At 41.5% G+C, this 21,092-nt stretch overlaps 1 long non-coding RNA gene across 1 annotated transcript in view; it reads right to left on the bottom strand.

The window, feature by feature from the left end:
• Nucleotides 1–20,164, bottom strand: part of LOC123624781 — a 50,596-nt gene extending 30,432 nt beyond the window's left edge. Inside the window, exon 1 of the long non-coding RNA XR_006730211.1 lies at nt 20,111–20,164. This is a non-coding gene — a long non-coding RNA (uncharacterized LOC123624781). The remainder of the gene's footprint in view (nt 1–20,110) is intronic.
• Between the last annotated feature and the right edge of the window lie 928 nt (nt 20,165–21,092).

The following is a 21,092-nucleotide window of genomic DNA, read 5'->3' as shown; positions in this document are numbered from 1 at the left end:
CAAGAAACTGAAGGAAATAAATGAAACAAAAAGCTGGTTCTTTGAAAAAAAAATTAGTAAAATTGACAAACCTCTAGCCAGGCTAACCAAGAAAAAAAAAGAGCAAAGACATAGGTTACCAACATCAGAAGTAAAAGAGGACTCATCACTACTGATCCCATGAACATTAAAAGAATAATTAAATACTATGAACCACTCTATGCTCACAAATTTGTTAACTTAGATGAAATGGATCAATTGAAGGACCAAAACTTATACAAGGAAAAAAAGATAATCTGAATGGGCCTATATCTAATAAAGAAATTAAATCAATAATTAACAACCTTCCAAAAAAAAAAAAAAGCATCAGGCTTAGGTGGGTGCACTGATAAATTCTACCAAACATTTATAGTAGAAATTACACCAATTCTCTACAATCTCTTCCAGCAAATAGAAGAAGCCATTCAAAAAGAGCAGCATAGTATTTGACAATTTCCAACATACAGTCACAGTGAAACTCTCAGCAAACTAGGAACTTCCTCAGTGTGATAAAGAACATCTACAAAAACAGAACAGCTAACACCACACTTAACAGCAAGAAACCGGATGCTTTCTCCATAAGATTGACAACAAAGCAAGCATATTCCTTTTCACCATGCTCATTCAGCATTATACTGGAAGTCCTACCTAGTGCAAAAAGAAAAGAAATAGAAATAAAATGTATAAGACTGGGCAGGAAGAACTAAAACTGTCTCTTTTATAAGATGACATTATTATCTATGTCTCTGTAAAAAATTCCTAAAGAACTGACAAAAAAAAACAAAAATAAAACAAAGCAAATCTCCTGGAATTAATATGTGAGTTATAAAGGTTGCAAGATGAGTAACAAAAGTCAACTGCTTTCCTATATACCAGCCATGAACAAGTAGAATTTGAAATTTTAAAATACCATTTACAATAAACCTAAATGATGAAATATTTAGGTGCAAATTTAATATGATACATCTAGAATCTATGGGCAGAAAACAAGAAAACTCTGATAAAAAATCACAGATCTATATAAATAGAAGAATATTCCATGTTCATGGATTGGAAGAATCAATATTGTTAAACATCAGTTCTTCCAAACTCGATCTATAGATTCAATGCAATCTCAATCAAAATTGCAGGAATCTGTTTTGTAGATATTGACAAACTGATTCTAAAGTTCATACGAAAAGGCAAAATACCTACAATAGCCAACACAATATTGAACAAGAAAAAGTTGGGAGACTTACACTATCAAATGTCATGACTTATTATAAATTTATAGAAATCAGGACAACATGGTATTAGCAAAAAAAAAAAAAAAAAGACAAATAGTTCAATGGAATTGACTAGAAAGCCTAGAAATAGAGCCACACAAATATAGTCAACTGGTCTTTGACAAAAGAGCAAAAACAATTCAATGGACAGAAAAAGTCTTTTTAACAAATGGTGCTGAATCAATTGGATATTCATATGGAAAAAAAGATATAAGCACAGACCTTACACCTTTCACCAAAATTAATTCAAAATTGATCATAGACCTAAATTCAAAATGCAAAACTATAAAACTTCCAGAAGAAAACATAGGAAAAAATCTAGGTGGCCTTGGGTTTGGCAATGAGGGCTAAGATACACCAAAAGTATGATCCACCAAAAGTATGATCCAAGAATTTTTATAAATTAAATTTATAAAAATTAATATTAAAATTTATTAAAATTAAAAACTTCTGCTCTGTGAAAAACACTGTTAAAGAGTATAAAAACATAAGCCATATACTGGGAGAAAATATTTACAAAACATACATCTGATAAAAGAATTACATCCAAAATATACAAAGAGCCCTTACACTCCAACAATAAGAAAGTAAACAATTCAATTTAAAAAATGGGCAGAAGAAATCCATGAAAAACTAAGAAAAAGTAAATTAAAAGATAATCAACATCATTTATCATTAGGGAATTATAAATTAAAACATCAATGAGACACTATCAATATACCCATTAGAATGACTAAAATCCAAAAACCTGACAATATCAAATGCTGATGGAGATAAGAACAACAGAAACTCTAACTTGTTGCTAACGGGAATGCAAAATGCTACAGCCACTTTGGAAGACAATTTGGCCATTTCCTACAAAGCAAAACATAGCCTTACTATACAAACCATCAGTTACACTCCCAAGTATCTGCCCATCTAATCGGAAAATGTATCCCCCATGCAAAAAACCTTTATGTGAATGTTTATAGTAGCTTTATCCATAATCACCAAATCATGGGAAGCAACCAAGATGGACTTCAACTTGTAAGCAGATAAGCAAATTGCGGTGCATTTATGCAATGGAATATTGATGTGAGTAATGATTGAATAAGTAAAGATAAGGGAAGAGGAGACAAATCTGTGAGAGGAATTCCAAATAATTTATGTAGCTATTCTGCCCTCAAGGAGGGAGAGCATAACTTCCCATTCCTTAAAGACAGACTGTGCATAGTGACTTCCTTCCAGCAAGTGCACTATGGAGAGGGGAAAGAACAGTAACTTTGCAGTGAATAAACCTGACACGCGATGAAAGTCAGCACCGACAGTGACACATCACGCTGATAGTGCGTGTCTTGACAGGCCGTGATGAAAATGGTACTCTACCTCTGTGGTCTTCTTCCCCAAGACCCATTTTACTAGAGATAAAATCTGCTTAGTCTAAGCATGACAAAAGCACAAGACAAATTCCAACAGAGAAGCATTCTACAAAATTCTTGACAAGTACCCCTGGAAACTGCCACGTCCAAGGCAAGCCTAAGGACATGTGATGACTAAACGTGATGTGGAACCTTGGACAGAATGCTATCTGAATATGGTATGGACTTCAGCTAATAATACAGTACCAATATTAACTCATTAATGATAGCATGTGTACCATACTAATATAAGATGTTAATCATAGGGGAAATTGGGTAAAGGATAAATGGTAACTCTCTGTACTGTCTTCTCAATTTTCCTGTAAATTTAAAATTGTTCTAAAGAATGAATTCTGTGTTTACAAAACTAGTCATTTCATGTTACTCCACTAAGTCTAATCCTCCAGTAGCTTTCCTTTGGACTTAGAATCAAAGGTGCTCAATAAACTAGGAATAGAGAGAAACTTACTCAATTTAATAAAGCATATCTACAAAATACCTACAGCTAGTATCACAGTTAATGTGAAAAATTTGAAGCTTTCCCACTAAAATCAGAAACAAGGCAACGATGTCCCTTCTCACCACTGTTTTTTAACATGATACTGGAAGTTCTAGCTAATACAATTAGAAAATAAAAGGAGATAAAAGGTCGATATACAAAAGTCAATCACTTTCCTATATAACAGCAATGAACAAGTGGTAGTGAAATTAAAAACACAATACCATTTACATTAGGCCCTCCAAAAAAATGAAATACTTAATTGTAAATTTAATAAAATATCTATAAGATCTATATGAGAAAAACTACAAAACTGTGACAAAAGAAATCAAAGAAGAATTAGATAAATGGGGAGATATTCCACGTTCATGGATAGGAAAACTAAAGGCTGTTCTTGTCTTGTCTAACAAAGCTTAAGGCCAAAGATATTTTTTAAAAAGCTATTATAAGTATACTCCATATGTTCAAGAAGATAAAATAATGGACTAGTAGGTTAAGGAGAGATATGAAAAATATTGCTTTAAAGACCCAAATTGAACATCTAAAAATAAAAGACACACTATGTGAGATGGAAAATACACAGGATGTAATTAACAAGCAGACTAGACTAAAGAAGAAAAATAAGTGCACTATCCAGAATGAAACACAGAAAAATAAAAAGACTGAAAAAATGAACATTGAGATGTGGGAAAACTCTAAGTGGACTAAAAACTCTAACTGGAGTCTCAGGAGGGAGGACAGAAAAATATTTGATGACATAGTGACAGAAAGGTTTTGAACTTCATGACAATTGTGATAAGTTCAACAAAACTTAAGCACAAGAAGCATGAGAAAAACTTCAACAAGATACACTGTAATCAAATTACTTAAACTAGTGATAAAGAGAGAATCTTAAAATCAGCCAGACAGAAGAAGACACATTATGTACAAAAATAGAAATAGAATGATAGCAGAGTTATACTCAAAAACCATGAAAAACATCTTTAAAGTACTAAAAGAGAAAGCCTAACCTATGGTTTTATATCCCCCCAAAAAACTGTTTTTGAAAAATGAAGGTGAAATAAAGGCCTTTAAGTAAAATAAAAGCTGAAACCGTCAGACTAGTACCATAAGAAATGTTAAAGAGGAAATCCCTCAGGAAAAAGTAAAATAATACCAAGTAGAATTTGGAATCTACACAAAGAAATGGTAAATATGTGGGTAAGAAAAACATTTTTAATTTTATAATATGATTGTTTAAAGTAAAATTATAACAATATATTATGGGGTTTATAACATGTAAAATGTATTATGACAATAGCAAAAAGGCTGGAAAGGGAGAAATGGAAGTGGTTATAAGGTTCCTTACCATGTGAAAGTGGTGTAATATTACTCAAGGCAGACTGTAATAAGTTACAGATAAACCCTAAAGCAACCACTGAACACAGCAAGGAGTTATAGCTAACAAACCAAGGAGATGAAATGGAATCATACAACATATTTAATTATTAAAAATAAAGATAGAAGAGAATGGGAAGAAAGAACAGATGGAACTAATAGAAAATAATTATCAAGATGGTAAATTTTAACATGACTATATTAATAATCACATTAAACATAAATGGCCTAAACACTCCAATTAGAAGGCAGAGATTGTCGGAGTGGATTAAAAAATATAAAACAATACCCATCTATACTCTGTCTAAAAGAACCATACTTTATATAAGACATAAACAGATTAAAAGTTAAATAATGGTCAATGGAAATTATAAAATATTTTGAATGGAATGAAAATGAAAATACTGTGAAGTCAATAAGCAGCATATTAAAATTTGTGTGGTACAACGAAAGCAGTGATTAGAGGGAAATTTATGGTATTAAAATGCTCATAACAGGAAAGAAGAAATATCTGAAATTAACCTAAGTTTCCACTCTAAGAAACTAGGAAAAACAGGAACAATTAAACCAAAGACAAACAGAAGGAAAGAAATAATAAGTGTAGAAATCAATGAAATTAAAAACAGAAATATAATAGGGAAAATTAATAGTATAAAACCTGGTTCTTTGAAGATATCAACAAAACCAATAAACCTCTAGCCATATGTACTCTGTGTGTGTGTGTGTGTGTGTGTGTGTGTGTGTGTGTGTGAGAGAGAGAGAGAGAGAGAGAGAGAGAGAGAGACTCTCCTATATCAGGAATAAGAGAGGACATCACTACAGATCCTGCAGATATTTTAAAAATAATAATAAGGATTAGTCTGAGAATCACCTATGTCTAAATACACAGGAGCTTGCCAACAGTTTGGATCCCTATCCTCATCTCAATCACAGTGAAGACTGTCTCGGCTGATAGGAGACAGGGCATGATAGAGTTTTGCATTTTTGCAAACACTGTAGATGCCTGATGCAAATCGGAGCCCAAGGTCCACTGCCTCAGAGTAGGGTCATCTAGTCTCCAAGATTTATGACTAGGAAAATTTAAAAAAAGAGGTCAGGCTCTACTAATTAACGTGAGAAGTCTAGATCTGCATTCCCTAGAAGCAGCTTGTCAGGCACTTTGTAAAGGGATGGTCAATATGAAAAACAATGACACATCCCTGAATTCAAGATTCCCTCCAATTTTTCTTTACAGGGCACGTATGTTCAGGGTGAAAGTCAAATAGGTGGCACCCTCTCACGTGCATAGTCCTAAAAAGTAAAAAACTAAAATCGTCTACCACAATTAAATAAAATACCACAATGATACACTCTGGTTATCTTTAAACAAGACCATCTTTGGGTGCTGCCTGATTTCTAGGTTTCTAGCTGGAACAACGACCCTTTATCCCCCTATCTGGAAAATATTTGAAAGCAAAGAACTTAAAGCAATACTACAATAGGGCTAAATATAAATCTGCTTGATATCTTTTAAGTAAATCACTCACACACATGCTCATGTGTCTCATTAGTGACAAACGGTTCTCAAGACTCAGAAAACAAGATGCACTAGCCTATCGTGACGCCGTTGTGGTGAGCTCACAGCGTCCGGAGACGGGCCTGTCTGTCGTGCCAAGGTGGAAATTCTCTGGTCACAGCCGACTCCTCAAACCCCAGGGCTTCCCAGTGGCCCGGGCAGGCCAGACTACTGGCAGGACACAGCCCATTACCTACCGTTTGAATAAAGATGTGTAAGGAAAATAAATTCATGGCAACGTTCATTATTGATCATTCTCAAAACCGTCTGAAGAATTCTCCCAGAGGGCTTAAGAAAGAAATTAAACATTGTTTTCCTGAGTTGTTTCCTGCTGTTTTTTCACTTCATTGGTTTTGCTGCCATAATTGTGTGTGTTCCTCAAGCCACACGTTTTAATATGGCTGAATTGTTTCACACGACTTCTGGATCATAGGTCAACAATTTGGGTGCACATAACTCTAACAATAATAATGTTGATAATAATAATGATCATGATGAGACGATATCCTTAGTGTCTTCTCTTTATCACCATCTCTTAACTCTTTAATTCCTTTTAATCTGACCTAAACCTGCTCTATCAAAATTTGCAAATAACCAATTCCAAATTATTTCTCATCTCAGTTGGCCACCTTTGACTACTGTCTCTCTCATGAAGCTCTTTCCCGTTTTGCTTTTCCTGTGGTTGCTCTGCTGTGGTCTTCCTCCTGTTTCTCAGACCTCATGGGTACCTGTCACCATTTTTATGAGTTCAGAAAATTGGACATGTCTCAGAGTTCTAATCAGAGTTTTCTCATCTCATTCCAATGACTGTGCTAAGTTTCCAATTCCTTTCAAGGCTTCAAATACCACCAATCTACATATCTATAATTCACATCTCTGATGCAGGATTCAAGGTGCTATGTGTTCCATCTCTCAGTTTACTATTCCACTGCCACCTCCCACTGCTCTCTGATGTTCCCTGTGGTCCAGACCACCTGCTCTGCTCACGGTCCAGCCAACATTCTGGATGCTTTCTTATATCCATAGCTTTGACTTTCTAGTCTTCCTGCCTAAAACGCTCCAACAATCACATCAACAGTATATTAAAAACAACAAATGCAGTATCACAGGAATGAAAAACAAACACCACATGCACTCACCATTAAATTGGAACTAATCGATCAACACTTAGGTGCACATACAGAAGTAATATTCATGGGAAATCCAGCAGGTGGGAGGGATGAGTAAATTCACACCTAACGGATACAATGCACACTATCTGGGGGATGGACACTCATATAACTTTGACTCAAATGGTACCAAAGCAACTTATGTAACCAAAATGTTTGTACCCCAGTAATATTCTGAAATTAAAAAATACATACAAAATAAAATAATAAATGATCCATTATCAAGTCTGTTTAATACAGGGAAAGTAAGGATGGTTCAACATTAGAAAATATAATATTAATATAGTTTAGGACATCAAATATGACAAAGAAAACAATACTAGCCGTAGCTGAGGAAAGGATATTTGAAAAAATTCAAGTCATTCCTGATTTTTTAAATCAGAAGATTTGGAATACTGAAAAACAAGATGCTAACTTCTTTACATATTTTTAAAAACCCTGTATCAAACTAATCATCGCTCATTATATCTAATAATAAAACATTTGTACCATCTCTTCAAAGGGAAAATCTTTATAAGGACATCCGTTATTGCCACCATTATTTAACATTTTCTGAAATGTTTGATCCAAAACAATGAGACAATAAAAAGATGTACAAACTATTTAGGAAAGGAAAAGAAAAAAGTCGTTATTTACATTTTTTATTATTATTTCCCTAAAAAAAAATCTGCAAATCTATTAGAGCTAATCAAAGAATTTGGTGAGGTGGCCAAATAATAAGCTAATCACTTTCCTAAAGCAAAGCAATGATCAGTTAGAAAATACAACCAACGATGTACTCAGAATGACCAGGATCAGTTAGCATAAAAACAAAATTGCAGACACAAACACATATGCTACACACACACACACACACACACACACACACACACACACACACGCATGCTGTCAACCCTTAAACAAAGCAGGCGTTAGGGGAGCCAACTCCTAAGACATCAGAAAATCCACATGTAACTTTCAACTTCCCATAAACTTAACTACCAATAGCCTGTTGGCCAAAGGCCTTACCAATTATATAAATAATCGAGTGACACACAGCCTAGTATCTACATATATTTTATGCATTCATGACATACCTAACTTTGTCTTAATTTTTTCAATATCTCTTGACTATGTGGTTCATCTGTGAGTTTTTTCAAATCCAAAATATTTTCCAGTATATTTGTTGAAAAAAATTCTCATAGAAGTGGACCCATTCAGTTCAAACCTGTGTGGCTCCAGGTTCAACTGTCTATGTCTACCTTCATCCCACATAATCAGACATAAAGATATTCATGCCATGATTATTTCTCTACCTATTTATTTAAATCATCACTGTGAAGTGTTTTATTTGAGAGAACAATAAACAGTAAAGGAGTTTCACAAAGTCTTGCAATAAGTTGGTCCATTCTGATGAGAATAATAATAGCAGCTTTAAGCTGGATGACAGGCCTACGCTGATGAATTATACACTTTGAAGGGTGAACTTATGATATGTTAACTGTATCTTAACAGAAATTTTAAAATAAAACAAATTCAATGCGCCTAAAGAGGTGTGTTCTCATCCTCACATGGGCTTATGCTTACCCATACATGTGGAAACACATACATATATGAGCCAGAACAACATGGCTTCCAAACTTATAACAGGCAACAATGGGATCTTTGCTTTCCATACAACTCCTCATGGCACCTGGTGGAATTCCATTTTATAACTTTATATAAGAATATCATGTTACAACTCATGCTTTTATGGCTGCATGCCCTGCTTATTGGAGTGTGGAAGTGCACAAAGCACTACTAATTTTTATCCCTGGTGCTGCATTATTTATGCCTCTCGTGTCCTGTTTTAAGAGACAAAATCTCCGAGAAGGTAAGGGGCTTGCCCAGGTTCACAAGAATAGCAGCTCCAGGCCTGGGGCTTACACCCAGGTCTTTAGATTACATGCCAGGGTTGGGGCAGCCCCGGGCCCAGAGCATGAGCTCCTGCTCTGCCCACATTAAGGCCTCTGGGCAAGTTTCCCTCACACCCCACGGTTCCATGGTCTGGCTCCCCACACCCCCACCCCGAGTAACAGCTACCACGTGGAGAGAGGCACCCCTGGATCAGGAGCTGTGCTACTCCCGGTCCCCACCTTCCAGTGGTATTCACCCAAGATGCCTCCACGATAAGAATTAACTGAGGAATGACCTGGCCTCCCCGCAGGCCAGCTCAACTGGAGCATGGAGAGCAGGAAAGGGAATCTCCATGTTTAAGACACCCACAGGCACTTCTGACCGGGCAAGTCTGAGAAGCAGCGCTGGCCTCCTTCAGCCCCCAAACACACGCATGAGCGTCATCGCCATAGAATCCATGACTGTGAAGCTCACTAACATCCAGGTAACAGACAGGGAATTTTACCCAAGTAATTTGGAACATGAATTTAATTTCCAGTGATTATTTGTAGGGGGCGTGAGAACCTGAGACACTTTCCCAAGGAGGCCAGGAGGAGTGATGTAAGAGTCATGAAAAACAGTCCACCGAATTAATAAACAAAGGCAAGGAAATGTGAACAAGGCAACTTTGGGGGGGGGGTATATCTAATTACCCAAGATCCAAAAAGCAACCAGGATTGGTCAAGGCTCAGGAAATGGACACTCCAAAGGCAAAAAGAAATTCAGGCAAACTTTCCTGTCGTAGGAAGGAATCCTTAGGAATAATCACGTGTGCAGAAATGAATCTTCAAGACCATCTTGTGTTACAGTCTTTATGGTTTCAGAAAGCTACGACCTAGGTACCAAACAGCAGGTGACTAAGCTAATGGGTGGCTTAACAGAAAAAAACACCGTGCAACTATTTTTTTTTAAATCTGGATCTATGTTCATGGACTAGGAAAAATATCCATCATATAAAATTAAGTGAGAAAAGGAGGCTGTAAACAGCATATGCATGTTACCTTTTTTGTTTTAAATAATGATTACTATATAATGTATATGCATATATTATATATTATGTTATATATACATATATTCCTCCTGGAAACAGAGATTTCAATGGATGAATACCAAATTACTGACAGTGGTTATCTTTGAGTTTATTTTCTTTTCTCTTTTTCTTTCTCTCACTCTTTTCTTTTTTGCTTGTCTGCGTTTCCTTTCTACGATTATTTTTATATTTATAAGATATGTAAATATTTTTACATATATGTATATCATATGAGCTTCCCAGAACCTCCCGCAGCTCCCAGAAAAAACCATGCTGACCAAGATCGGGCATGGGTGGGAAGTGAAGACCCGGAACATCACCCGCAGGTTTGGCCTGGGAGGCTCCGGTCTCCTCCCCAGCTTCCTGCTCACAGAGAGGCGAGGCTGGCTCAGGCCCCGACGGTGACGCCGGCGACGGCGACAGGGAGGTGTGCGAAGCTGGGCGCGAGCCGTGCCAGCTCTCGCTAATCCTCTGCAGTATGGTTCGCTGCTAATTTGTCATGGCACATATTTGCCTTATGTCTAATTAGCATCAAATTGCAAACTGCTATTTGCTAACAATTTGTTGCATCAATCTGCTTGAAAATCTATAGTTTAGAATTGGATTGCAACTTATCCTGTCTATCAAAATTCTAGTTCACACATACACAAAATAACTTCCCCTTCCCGCCAAAAACGTCGCAATGTTTGCAGTGGCACAAAAGGAGAGCGATGTGGGGTTTTTTTTTTTTGTTTTTCTTTTTTTTTTTTGGTTTTTTTTTTCCCCAAAAAAGGAAGAAGAACCATGGGGTGTCTCATTTTGAACATCCTGGCTTTGATTTCCCTTGGCCTGGAAAGACAGCTGGAAGGGTGCTCAGAGAGAGAGAATGCTCATCCAGGCCTTTCTTGGGGACTCTTTGGGAAAGTCAAGACACATAAAAGGACCAGAAGGCCAACCCTCAAGTCCCAGAAATAGAACCCCCAGGTCAAATTGTGCAAAAAACAATCCCTTGCCTCCCAATCCATCCTGCCAAGGGACATGACCTTGCCCCTGCATTTAGCCCATTTAATGCTAGCAGGCCCCTAAGGAAATAGGGGTTATTATTTTCCTTATTTACAAAGGGTGAAACCGAGGTTGAAAGGATTAGTTGCCCAAGGTCATGTGTGTAGCAAGTGGCAGAACAGGGACTGAAGCCCAGCCAGTGATGTGTTATGGTTAAGGTGACCCTCTAAACATGAAAAATAGGTGTTGAAAATGATAATGATAATATAAAAATTATGAAATGAAATGTGAACAAAAATAATGGAAAACTAATGAAATAAAACGGAAATAATATGTATCGAGTGCATCTCACTCGATAGTTTGGGCTTGTGAAGACGACATCTAATTAGATGTTTAACGTTTTGGTTTGGCAGCATGACACATACAGACTGAAGATTCCTGCCCTTCAGACTCCCACAGCCTTGAAGTGGTCTCAAAAGCCGCCTCCTGTGGTCCAACTCAAATGAAGAACTGAGATGACTTCTCTGGCAAAAAGGACAATTCCTATGGAGTCCAAAGAGAAACCATACCATGCTCATGGATGGGCAGAAGCAACATTGTTAAAATGTCTATACTACCCAAAGTGATCTACAGATTCAATGCAATCCCTATTAAAATACCAACATCATCTTTTGCAGATCTAGAGAAAATAATTCTATGCCTCATATGGAACCAGAGAGGACCCTGTAGAGCAAAAGCAACCTTAAGCAAAAAAGACAAATTAGGAGGCATCAATTTATCAGACTTCAAGCTATACTACAAGGCTATAGTAACCGAAACAGCATGGTATTTGCACAACAGAGACATAGACCATTGGAACAGAACTGAGAACCAAGATATAAATCCATCATCATATAGCCATCTAATCTTTGACAAAGCAGACAAAAACATACACTGCAAAAAAGAATCCTTATTCAATAAATGGTGCTGGGAAAATTGGATAGCCACATGCAGAAGACTGAAACAGGATCCACACCTCTCACCTCTCACAAAAATCAACCCATGGCAGATAACAGACTTAAATCTAAGGCATGAAACTGTAAGAATTCTAGAAGAAAATGTTGAAAAAACTCTTACAGACATTGGCCTAGAATTTATGAAGAAGACCCCAAAGGCAATCACAGCAACAACAAAAATAAATGGGACCTGATTTAATCAAAAAGCCTCTGCACAGCCAAGGAAAAAACTATCATGAGAGCAAACAGACAACAAACAGAATGGGAGAAAATATTCACATGCTACACATCCAATAAAGGGCTGATGACTAGAATCTATATAGAACTCAGGAAAATCAGCAAGAAAAAAATCAAACAACCCCATCAAAAAGTGGGCAAAAGACATGAACAGAAATTTTTCAAAAGAAGACAAACTAATGACCAAAAAACATGAAAATATGCTCAACATCTCTAATCATCAGAGAAATGCAAATCAAAATCACAATGAGATATAACTTAACTCCATTGAGAATGGCTTTTATCAAAAAGTCCCAAAAGAGTAAATGTTGGTGTGAATGTAGAGAGATAGGAACACTCATACATTGCTGGTGGGACTGCAAACTAGAGCAACCTCTGTGGAAAGTAATATGGAGATACCTCAAAGAGCTAAAAGAAGAACTACCATTTGATCCAGAAATCCCATTACTGGGCATCTACCCAAAGGAAAAAAAAGACATTCAATAAAAAAGACATCTGCACCAGAATGTTTGTAGCAGCACAATTCACAATTGCAAAGATGTGGAAATAACCCAAGTGCCCATCAATCCATGAGTGGATTAATAAAATGTGGTATATGTTGTATACCATGGAGTACTACTCAGCCACAAAAACAATGGTGATCTAGCACCTCTTGAATTATCCTGGATGGAACTGGAGCCCATTCTACTAAATGAAGTATCATAAGAATGGAAAAACAAGCACTACAGGTACTCACCATCAAATCGGTACTAATTGATCAACACTTACATGCACATATGGTAGTAACATTCATCGGGTGTTGGGCAGGTGGGAGGGGGGAGGAAGGGATGGGTATATTCACACCTAATGGGTGTGGTGTGCACCATCGGGGGGATGGACACACTTATAGCTCTGACTTGGGTGGGGCAAAGGCAGTATATGTAACCTAAACATTTGTACCCCCATAATATTCTGAAATAAAGAAAAGGTGATATTGGGGGTACAACATCCCCTTCTTCCCAATTTCTTGAGCAGGGGCAGTAGAAGCTTCAAGAAGAGAGCAGCTGGAGTTCCATTGCAAGGCACAGGCGCAGTGGTTGTGATGTCCTCAGCCCAGCAGTAGTTGCCTGTAATGTGCCATTGGTGAAAACTCATTGAACTCCCAAGTGGCTGAGGGACAAGAGTCTCTCAAGCTGTGTCAGATCACTTCTTCTTAGCTCCCTAAAGAACCGCTTTGCTTTGGGAAAAAAAATCATGCTGACATTTTAAATAATAATAAGTATTGGTATTACAAACATTCAAAACATCTCCTTTGAGCTTCTTCTAAGACTTCCTTGGGGTGGAGAGAAAAGATTATCTAAGAGGATCTTCAAGAAGGAGCTAGTAAAATCACAAGGACAGTTGGAAAAATGTTCTCTCCTCGCACCTGTGAACGTGGTCAAGTGTAGGATGACATGCAGGGCTGATATTCCTTCAGCAGATGCTCATGGAGCACCTTCCAGGTGTCACAACCTACGTTAAGTGCTGAGGACACTGAAGGGATCAAGGTGACCCAAGACGTCACGGAGCACAGGGAAACTCAAGGCAGTGAGTTCTTGGTAAAGACAAAGTCTGGTGAACAGACATCAGTCTAGGGACAGCAAAACAGGGAAGGCTTCCTGGAGGGAAAGGTGGCTGGGCTGAAACATGAGGGAAAGGTGGAAAGGACAAGAGGTCCCCTCCAGGGAGAGTGGAGAAAAGGGACAAAGGCCCGGAGATGAGCATGCACACGCCGCCCCCAGGGAACCGGAGCATCTCTGAGTGACAGGCCAGGCCCTGGGCCACAGCAAGGCCACAGGCGAACCCAGAGTCCCTGGGCTCCCTTCTGCCAGCGGAGGAATCCCCTTCCAAAAACCACAGTCTTAGAATGCCCGCAAAGGACGTCCTTTTTCACTTTTCCTTGAGCACAAATCGATGTGCAGCCATTTCTCTGTTGAGCTCACTGAAGGAGTCAGGCAAAAGGAAGGGAAGTTCTGAGCTCAGTCAGACACAGGAAGCAGGTTAAAAAGCTTTTCTTCACCTGTGTTCTTGTAATGACTCCAAACTTAATCAGACCTTAAACAAGTGTTTGCCCCATGCCAGATTCAGACAGATATGATGCCACCAGCTACTGTCCACATGCACACTTTCCTAGATTTGGGCTGGAAGGAGGCCAGACGCTGCAAAGATCTGCAACCCACACGGAAGTGCACAGAGGAAGAAAACCCACAGGTGCCCAGGAAACACAAATAATCCCCAGATGATTGCCTCTGAGAGGGGGAAGGACATCCAGGCTGAAGAACCGTGTTTGCATATTGTGTTCAAGTTCACTCAGGGGGTCAGATGTGCCTTCCACATCCCCCACCACACATGGACACCCACGCTCACCATCCAGGAGAACAGGCAGGAGACGTGGGGTGGGGTCCTGAGGCAGCCAGGGAGGGTGGTCAGAAGAAGAGCTGTCCACAGGCTGGACACACCCATCTCCCCGGGACACAAGGGTCACCTTGCTCAGAGCCTGACATGCAAAGAGCTGTATGCAAGCTCTCGGGGAACAGCACCAGACACCCACCAAGCCCAAGACGTGGCCCACTGATCACATTCTGGAACACAAAGCCACTGAGTCCTTTAATCAAAACCTGAGTAATATTTTTGGATTTGCTTTAAGTTAGATGTCCAAAAACTGCACTTCTTAGGAGCCAGAGGTGCATGACTTTCAATCACCCATGGCCCTACCTGCAGAATCTGCTGTACGCACCTGTGCCCTGCCGACCCCAGCGGAGGACTGTGAGTTGGATCACCTCCCTATACCTGTGTGTCCTGCTTCCCCAAGAGTGAAGACACAAGGTTGCAGCTATAGGTGTGCGCATGCCATGCATTCCCCTTGTAGCATTAATGGAAGGGACCAGCTGGCTCCTGCACAGAACCTCCTCCAGTACACGGGCCAGCCCAGGAGCTCTGCACCCCGTGGTACGCCCCGCAGCAGGGCCGCCTTCGCAGCTCCCTGCCGCCTGCACAGCACACTGACCTTTAACCTTTTCAGGAACTCCAGACCTCCCTGGGATCTCCACACACACAGCTCCTGTCAAAATGACGGCCTGCTAACTATAAACTTTATTTTGATGTCTTGCTTTTCGGGAATAATTACTCTATACCTAAAATGTTAGCCTATTTACTGCTCGTGCAAAAAGATGACAATAAAATCAATGTTGCACAATTCCCCAAAGTCCATCAAAGTCTTTTGCAATGTTAATGGACTGGCGGGTCTAAGAGGCGTGAGCTCACTCCGGCCTGAGTGGGCCCCTGGCTCTAGCAGGAGAATGTTCCTCCTCAGCCTGCTAGCCCCTGTCTGCCAAACTCATTCATTCTAAATGTTGGCTCGGTCCCTGGGGTGAGAGGCTGGGTGCAGTGTGGGAGGGGTGGTGAGAGCAGATTGACGAGTATGTGAAATCACAAACCGTGTGAGCTAGAAGACGCAGACACCGACAGATCCAGCTCCATCCACCAGAGACAGGGAAATAGGTCCAGAGAGGGGGAGTCGTTTCCCCAGGGACCCACAGCAGATAAGCTGTGAAGCCAGAACCAGAACTCATATCTTTCAGTTCCTGGTCTAACATTATATCCTCCAATCTGCTCTTTTTGAAATTGAATGATTCATTTTCCCCTCTGGCATTCCCTCCTAGAACAAAGTGACATCTCCAGCCGGGAGGGCAGGCCACACGGCATCTACTAGTCAAGTGGCTAATATGGGCACCAAGAAAGGCTTGCTTGCTCAAAGAATTTGGGGAAGGCATCATAAGAATTTCCCTTCCATGAAGTCACAGCATAGGCTGGCAAATGAAAGGTTCTGAGAAGTCTTACAACAAGCAACATGTTTGACTTTGTCACTAGCATCTCTAAAATGTCTATGCACAAGCCATATCAGTGGAAAGAGGTGCATAGCTATCGGCTGGGGAATTTGCTGTGACACACATGGCCTCAGACAGATTCATAGCACCACACGGGTTTCTTGCTGGCCCCAGAGAGGTGGCCCGACAGGAACAGGTACGGGAAGCACTCTGGGGAACAAAGCCAGGTGAGGACGAGAAACGGTAGGAGTGGGGGACACAGGTATCACTACATCATCACACCAGGCTCAGCACAGCCGGGGCATCTTCTCATCCAGGCATGTGAGCGGGCCATGGGTGGGCTGTTTGGAAGCCAAGAGAGGGGCACAGAGATTGTCTGGAAAGTCATAAAAAGTAGCTATGGTCGAGCTCCCTCAATCTGTCCAGTCTAAGATCATGACTGGTGAGGCATTAAGGGACAGTAGAAGGCAGAAGATGGGGACAAAAGGCCATTTGGGAGGGTCCATGGCACTGGTGCTCCAGCCAGGCTGAGTCGTCCCTTGGGGCCAGCTCTGGGCATCTTTGTTAAGATGAAGAGGCCTGAACTGCCCCTGGTGTGACTACAGTTGTCACTGGGGTCACATCGTTGGCCCCTACACCGGGCTCTGTGCAAACAGAATATGTCCTCTGCAGGTTCTAACGCCACACACAGAGGCCAGTCCCTTGAGAAGGGGGACATGCCCCATGTCTTGTGGAGGTGCCCTGCCTTTGATTTTGTCTTCACCCCGCTTGTTGCCTCTTACGGTTACACAAGGGGAACAAGCTGGTGACTTTAGGAAACAGCCACTTTCCGCTTCCGCACATCCCTGGAGTCTTTCACCCTCCAAGTCCATCCCTCCCTCTCTTTGCTGCCCGCTGGCCTTGGCTTGTGGGAGTTTCCTGCAGCCTCTCCCGTAAGCTCAGCGGGACTCTCCATGTAGAAATACATTTTTACATCTAAGGAGTAACTGTTAAACCCTACTTTTTACTTTTTCACTTTCCGTCTGCAAAACAAATGTATGCTAATGCAATGCCCCCCAGTGCTCTGGTTTTTTCGGAAGCAAAATGTCACACGGCTTTCTGAAATCTGCCCACGATGACTGCTCCCTGTTTCCCCTTTCTCTTACTCAGAAAAACTCAATTGAATCAGGGAGGCATGATTCCCCGCTAGAGAAATCATTTTCCCTTTCCTTTGGTGGGTTAGATTTGTTTAGGTGTTCACTGATCCTGCACTTGATTAATCATCCCCGGCTGCCTTCTCCCTGCTCACCAGTTGGGGCCGTGAAACTCCAGAAAAGCATTAAAGTCCTCTAGTCCCATTGCCAAGTGGGGACCTGCTGCACCTTTGAACCAGTATGCCATCATTTGTCATTGGATTTCTTCAGAGCTCCCAGATATGAGCCAATCTCCATTATTTGTTGTGGACTTATCTGTGAATGTGCCCCCACCCGCCCGTCCCCACCATCTGCACACTCGGCCACACTGGAACTAATCCCTCCAGCCTGCCTTCCTCCAGTGGAATTGGACAAGGGAGGCTCTTTTGGGAAAAGCAAAGAGAGAGACCACAAGGGCCAACAGGAAGAGGTAGAAGAAACCCATACAATGAATCCAAGATGGTAGAAATGAGAGTTGCGTCAGAAAAGCAGAAAAGAGAAGGTGGGGAAACGTGTATTCATAGAGAGAGAGGGACAAGCTTTCTGCTGCTCCTACGGCAGGGTCCCAGACCCGGGCATCCGTCACCAGGTGCGTGACGGAGGAACTCCGTCCGTTACCTGTGACCGGCGGCGGTGTTTTTTCAGCGATTCCTCCACGAGAGTCAGAAACCCAACAAAGCGCGTCGCGGGCGCTGTAAAGGGAGCACGCTGCTTGTGTCTGTGACCACTGTATGCAAAGCTTGGCATTAGTCACAGCCAGGCCGGCTGTGACAGGCCTGAAGTGAGGGAGATTAATGCGAGGCTGGGGCACTTTATTATTGTCATTCTGTTCTTTCAGACTCTGCCTCTGACTTTCAATTTTGCTGCAGAATTAATTGTCTGCTCCCTGCAGTATGACTGATGGAGAAGGGTACGCACGGCCCAGGCACCTGGCTCTGGCCTTGACAGTCTCGGCCCGGCGCGGGATGGATTGTGTGCGGTCAGGGCAGGGCAGAGATGGGCATCCCTGGGAGAAACCGGCCTGTGCCACACCTGACTTCAATCAGATGTGACCGAAGATCACCCTTTGCTAAAAATCATTTTGGCTCGTGGAGTTCCTAACAACATGCCCGTGCCCTGTTAGGACCCCCCTGGAACCCAGGACCCGGTCGGTTGGCGGAGCCCTTCCCAGCCCTTCTGGCCTCTGATTTTCTTCCTTTCTGTGGTTCTGGGCAGTAAATTGGTAGCGCAGCCTCCAGGTCTCAGCCCCCTCAGACGTAAGCATCTTTGTGAGCACATCAAATACAGAATCTCTGATGATAGGGAAAGCAGGGCTGGGGCCACTTTCTAGCAGGAGTCAGTCGAATATCCGCCTCCCTCCCTCCTCAGTACTCACCCCTGCCCCATCTTTTCAAAAAAAAAAAAAAATCATTATATAGATTTAAACTGGAAAGCCTCCCTTAATATCACACTCTGAAAAAAGCCCCCAACAAAATAGCAATGTTCTCTGCTTTCGAAGGAGTTGAGTACCTAGGAAATGGTTGTTGAATGAATAAAGGAACATGTGAATACACATAGGGATAACTTAATGGATAAATGAATAACTAGGTCTCCTAAAAAGAATGAAACACAGAGAGGTATATTGTCTTTTTACAAATAAATAAAAATCCTTTTCAGTCATTTTTTTAAGTCAAATTCAAATGCGATTCATTTTCTAGACCTCAGCTAGTCTCATTGCCACTACAGATATGTTCGTGAAAACTTGGGTGTAATTCTTTTCTTTTTTTTTTTATTTAGGTAAATGGAATTTTTCACTTTAAATTTAAACTTTAATTTAAGAATTTGGAGGAGGGAGAAGAGAGTCTTTGAGGAACACATTTCCAGTGTTAACTTTGATCCTCTCTCTGGTCTAGACTGTGTGGCTCACGTTGATTTTCCACTTGGGGTCTGCAGGTTACAGTTTCAAGGCGTGAGATACACAGGTTTTCCGAGTCCTCCTGAAACAAAGTTTCATAAAGGAAGCGCTCCTGTTTCCCAGGCAGCTCTCGCCGTCTAGGCTACGTGAGATTGACACCTGAGAGGAGGAAAAACCAACCAATAATGGAAAGGGCAAGTGTTGATGAGCTGAGAACCATTTAAAGCCCGGTTTTCTGTAGAACTTTCCGGAGTCCCTTCTAAATATGCCGCCCGCTGTAACCTGCAATAAATTATTACGGCTTTAACTCATCTGGTACTTTCATGCGATTACGGTATTATGTTAAAGGGTACAGAAATATATAATATGCTCAACTGTCTCTCTAGTTGATACCAGAGGGAAAATTACCACCACTCAGTGAAGAAGATCCAACCTCATTACATTAATGATTTATCACAATGGGAAAATGTGAAAAGTAACTAGTTGCTTTTATGAAAAGAGGCAGCTTTTCCCACTGGCAACTCCTGCAGGCTCTTGGAGAAGGAGAATTTAGAAGGAGCCCAGACAGTCACACCGCCCCAGCCCTCCCTTCCAAAGCTCCCTCTGCAACTTTAAGGCGAAGGTGTGCAGGCAAACGTTGGAGTATCCTTCAAACTTGACATTAAGTATTCAAATGTTACTTAAGCAAAGTGTGAGCAATTAAATTAATCAATCTTCCCAGCCATGTACAGAACAGATGTTCAATAAATCCTCTTTGCTTACAGTGAGGAGGGAAGAGTCCACTTTTAACTGTCCTTCAGCGATGACACTGCTCAGGCGTCCTCTGCCGGCCTCCTGGGCCGCCGTCAGGTGCTTCTGCTGCACTTGCCTTTATTATAAATAACAACAGGCCGCCTGGACTACCTGTGCTACCTGTGGCCTCGAGTTTAATGATCCTTCCGACGCAGGCCTCCGCACGCTCCTGACGCCCGGTAATGGGGCTGATGGGAATGGCATAGAGTGACGGCTGGCAGTGACAGATGACTCCTGGCCAACTCGTGCTGCTGACAAGCAGTGAATATGGGCCAGTGTTGCAGAAAGGTCAGGATAAAAGTATTTGCTTGACTTTCAAAGTTTCTCCGGAAAAACAAGCAAACGAGCCAAACCCTCCCAGACCTCCAAGGAGGGTGCAAGCTTCAGCTTTGCACAGGGGAGGGGGCTGGCTTGTCCTTAGCCCTGGGAAGGTGAGCAGTGTGCATCGAAAAGTGTGGGGTAGATGAGGAGAGCTGGGGGGTGGGAGCCCGTTTTCTTTGCACGAACAGTTCCCCATGAGAAATGTCCCCTCTGGGCTGCCAGGGGACAGTGAGGGAGCAGCAGCTCAGTAAGCAATTCTCCCTAACTCTGACATGAGCACAGGGAGTCTCCACGGCTCCCTGTCACAGTGCCCAGACCCTGTGAGCATCCCTCTTGGCCGTACACTGCAAAGGGAGTCTACTTCCAATTTAAAAAATCATTAAATCGCAAATGTGCCAGATCACGAAAGATCATAGGACTTGACCCATCCACTGTGGCCTCTCTAACTCAATCTCTTGCCCTAAAGGAGAGGACTAGGGAACCCCAAAACATGGAAAGACACTCAGTCCTAATCCCACAGTGTCACTCTTGCCCCCCGCCACCCCCAGACCAAGGCACTCCCCAGCCCAAAGCCCCTGACCACCACCCACCACAACCCACAAGGCCACTGACATTCAGAAGTGGCGGTAAC

The sequence above is a fragment of the Lemur catta genome, chromosome 19 (genome assembly GCF_020740605.2).
Source record: "Lemur catta isolate mLemCat1 chromosome 19, mLemCat1.pri, whole genome shotgun sequence".
Classification (NCBI taxonomy): Eukaryota; Metazoa; Chordata; class Mammalia; order Primates; family Lemuridae; genus Lemur; species Lemur catta.
Note: the sequence above shows the minus strand (reverse complement) of the source record. Positions and strands in the feature narration are given on the sequence as shown.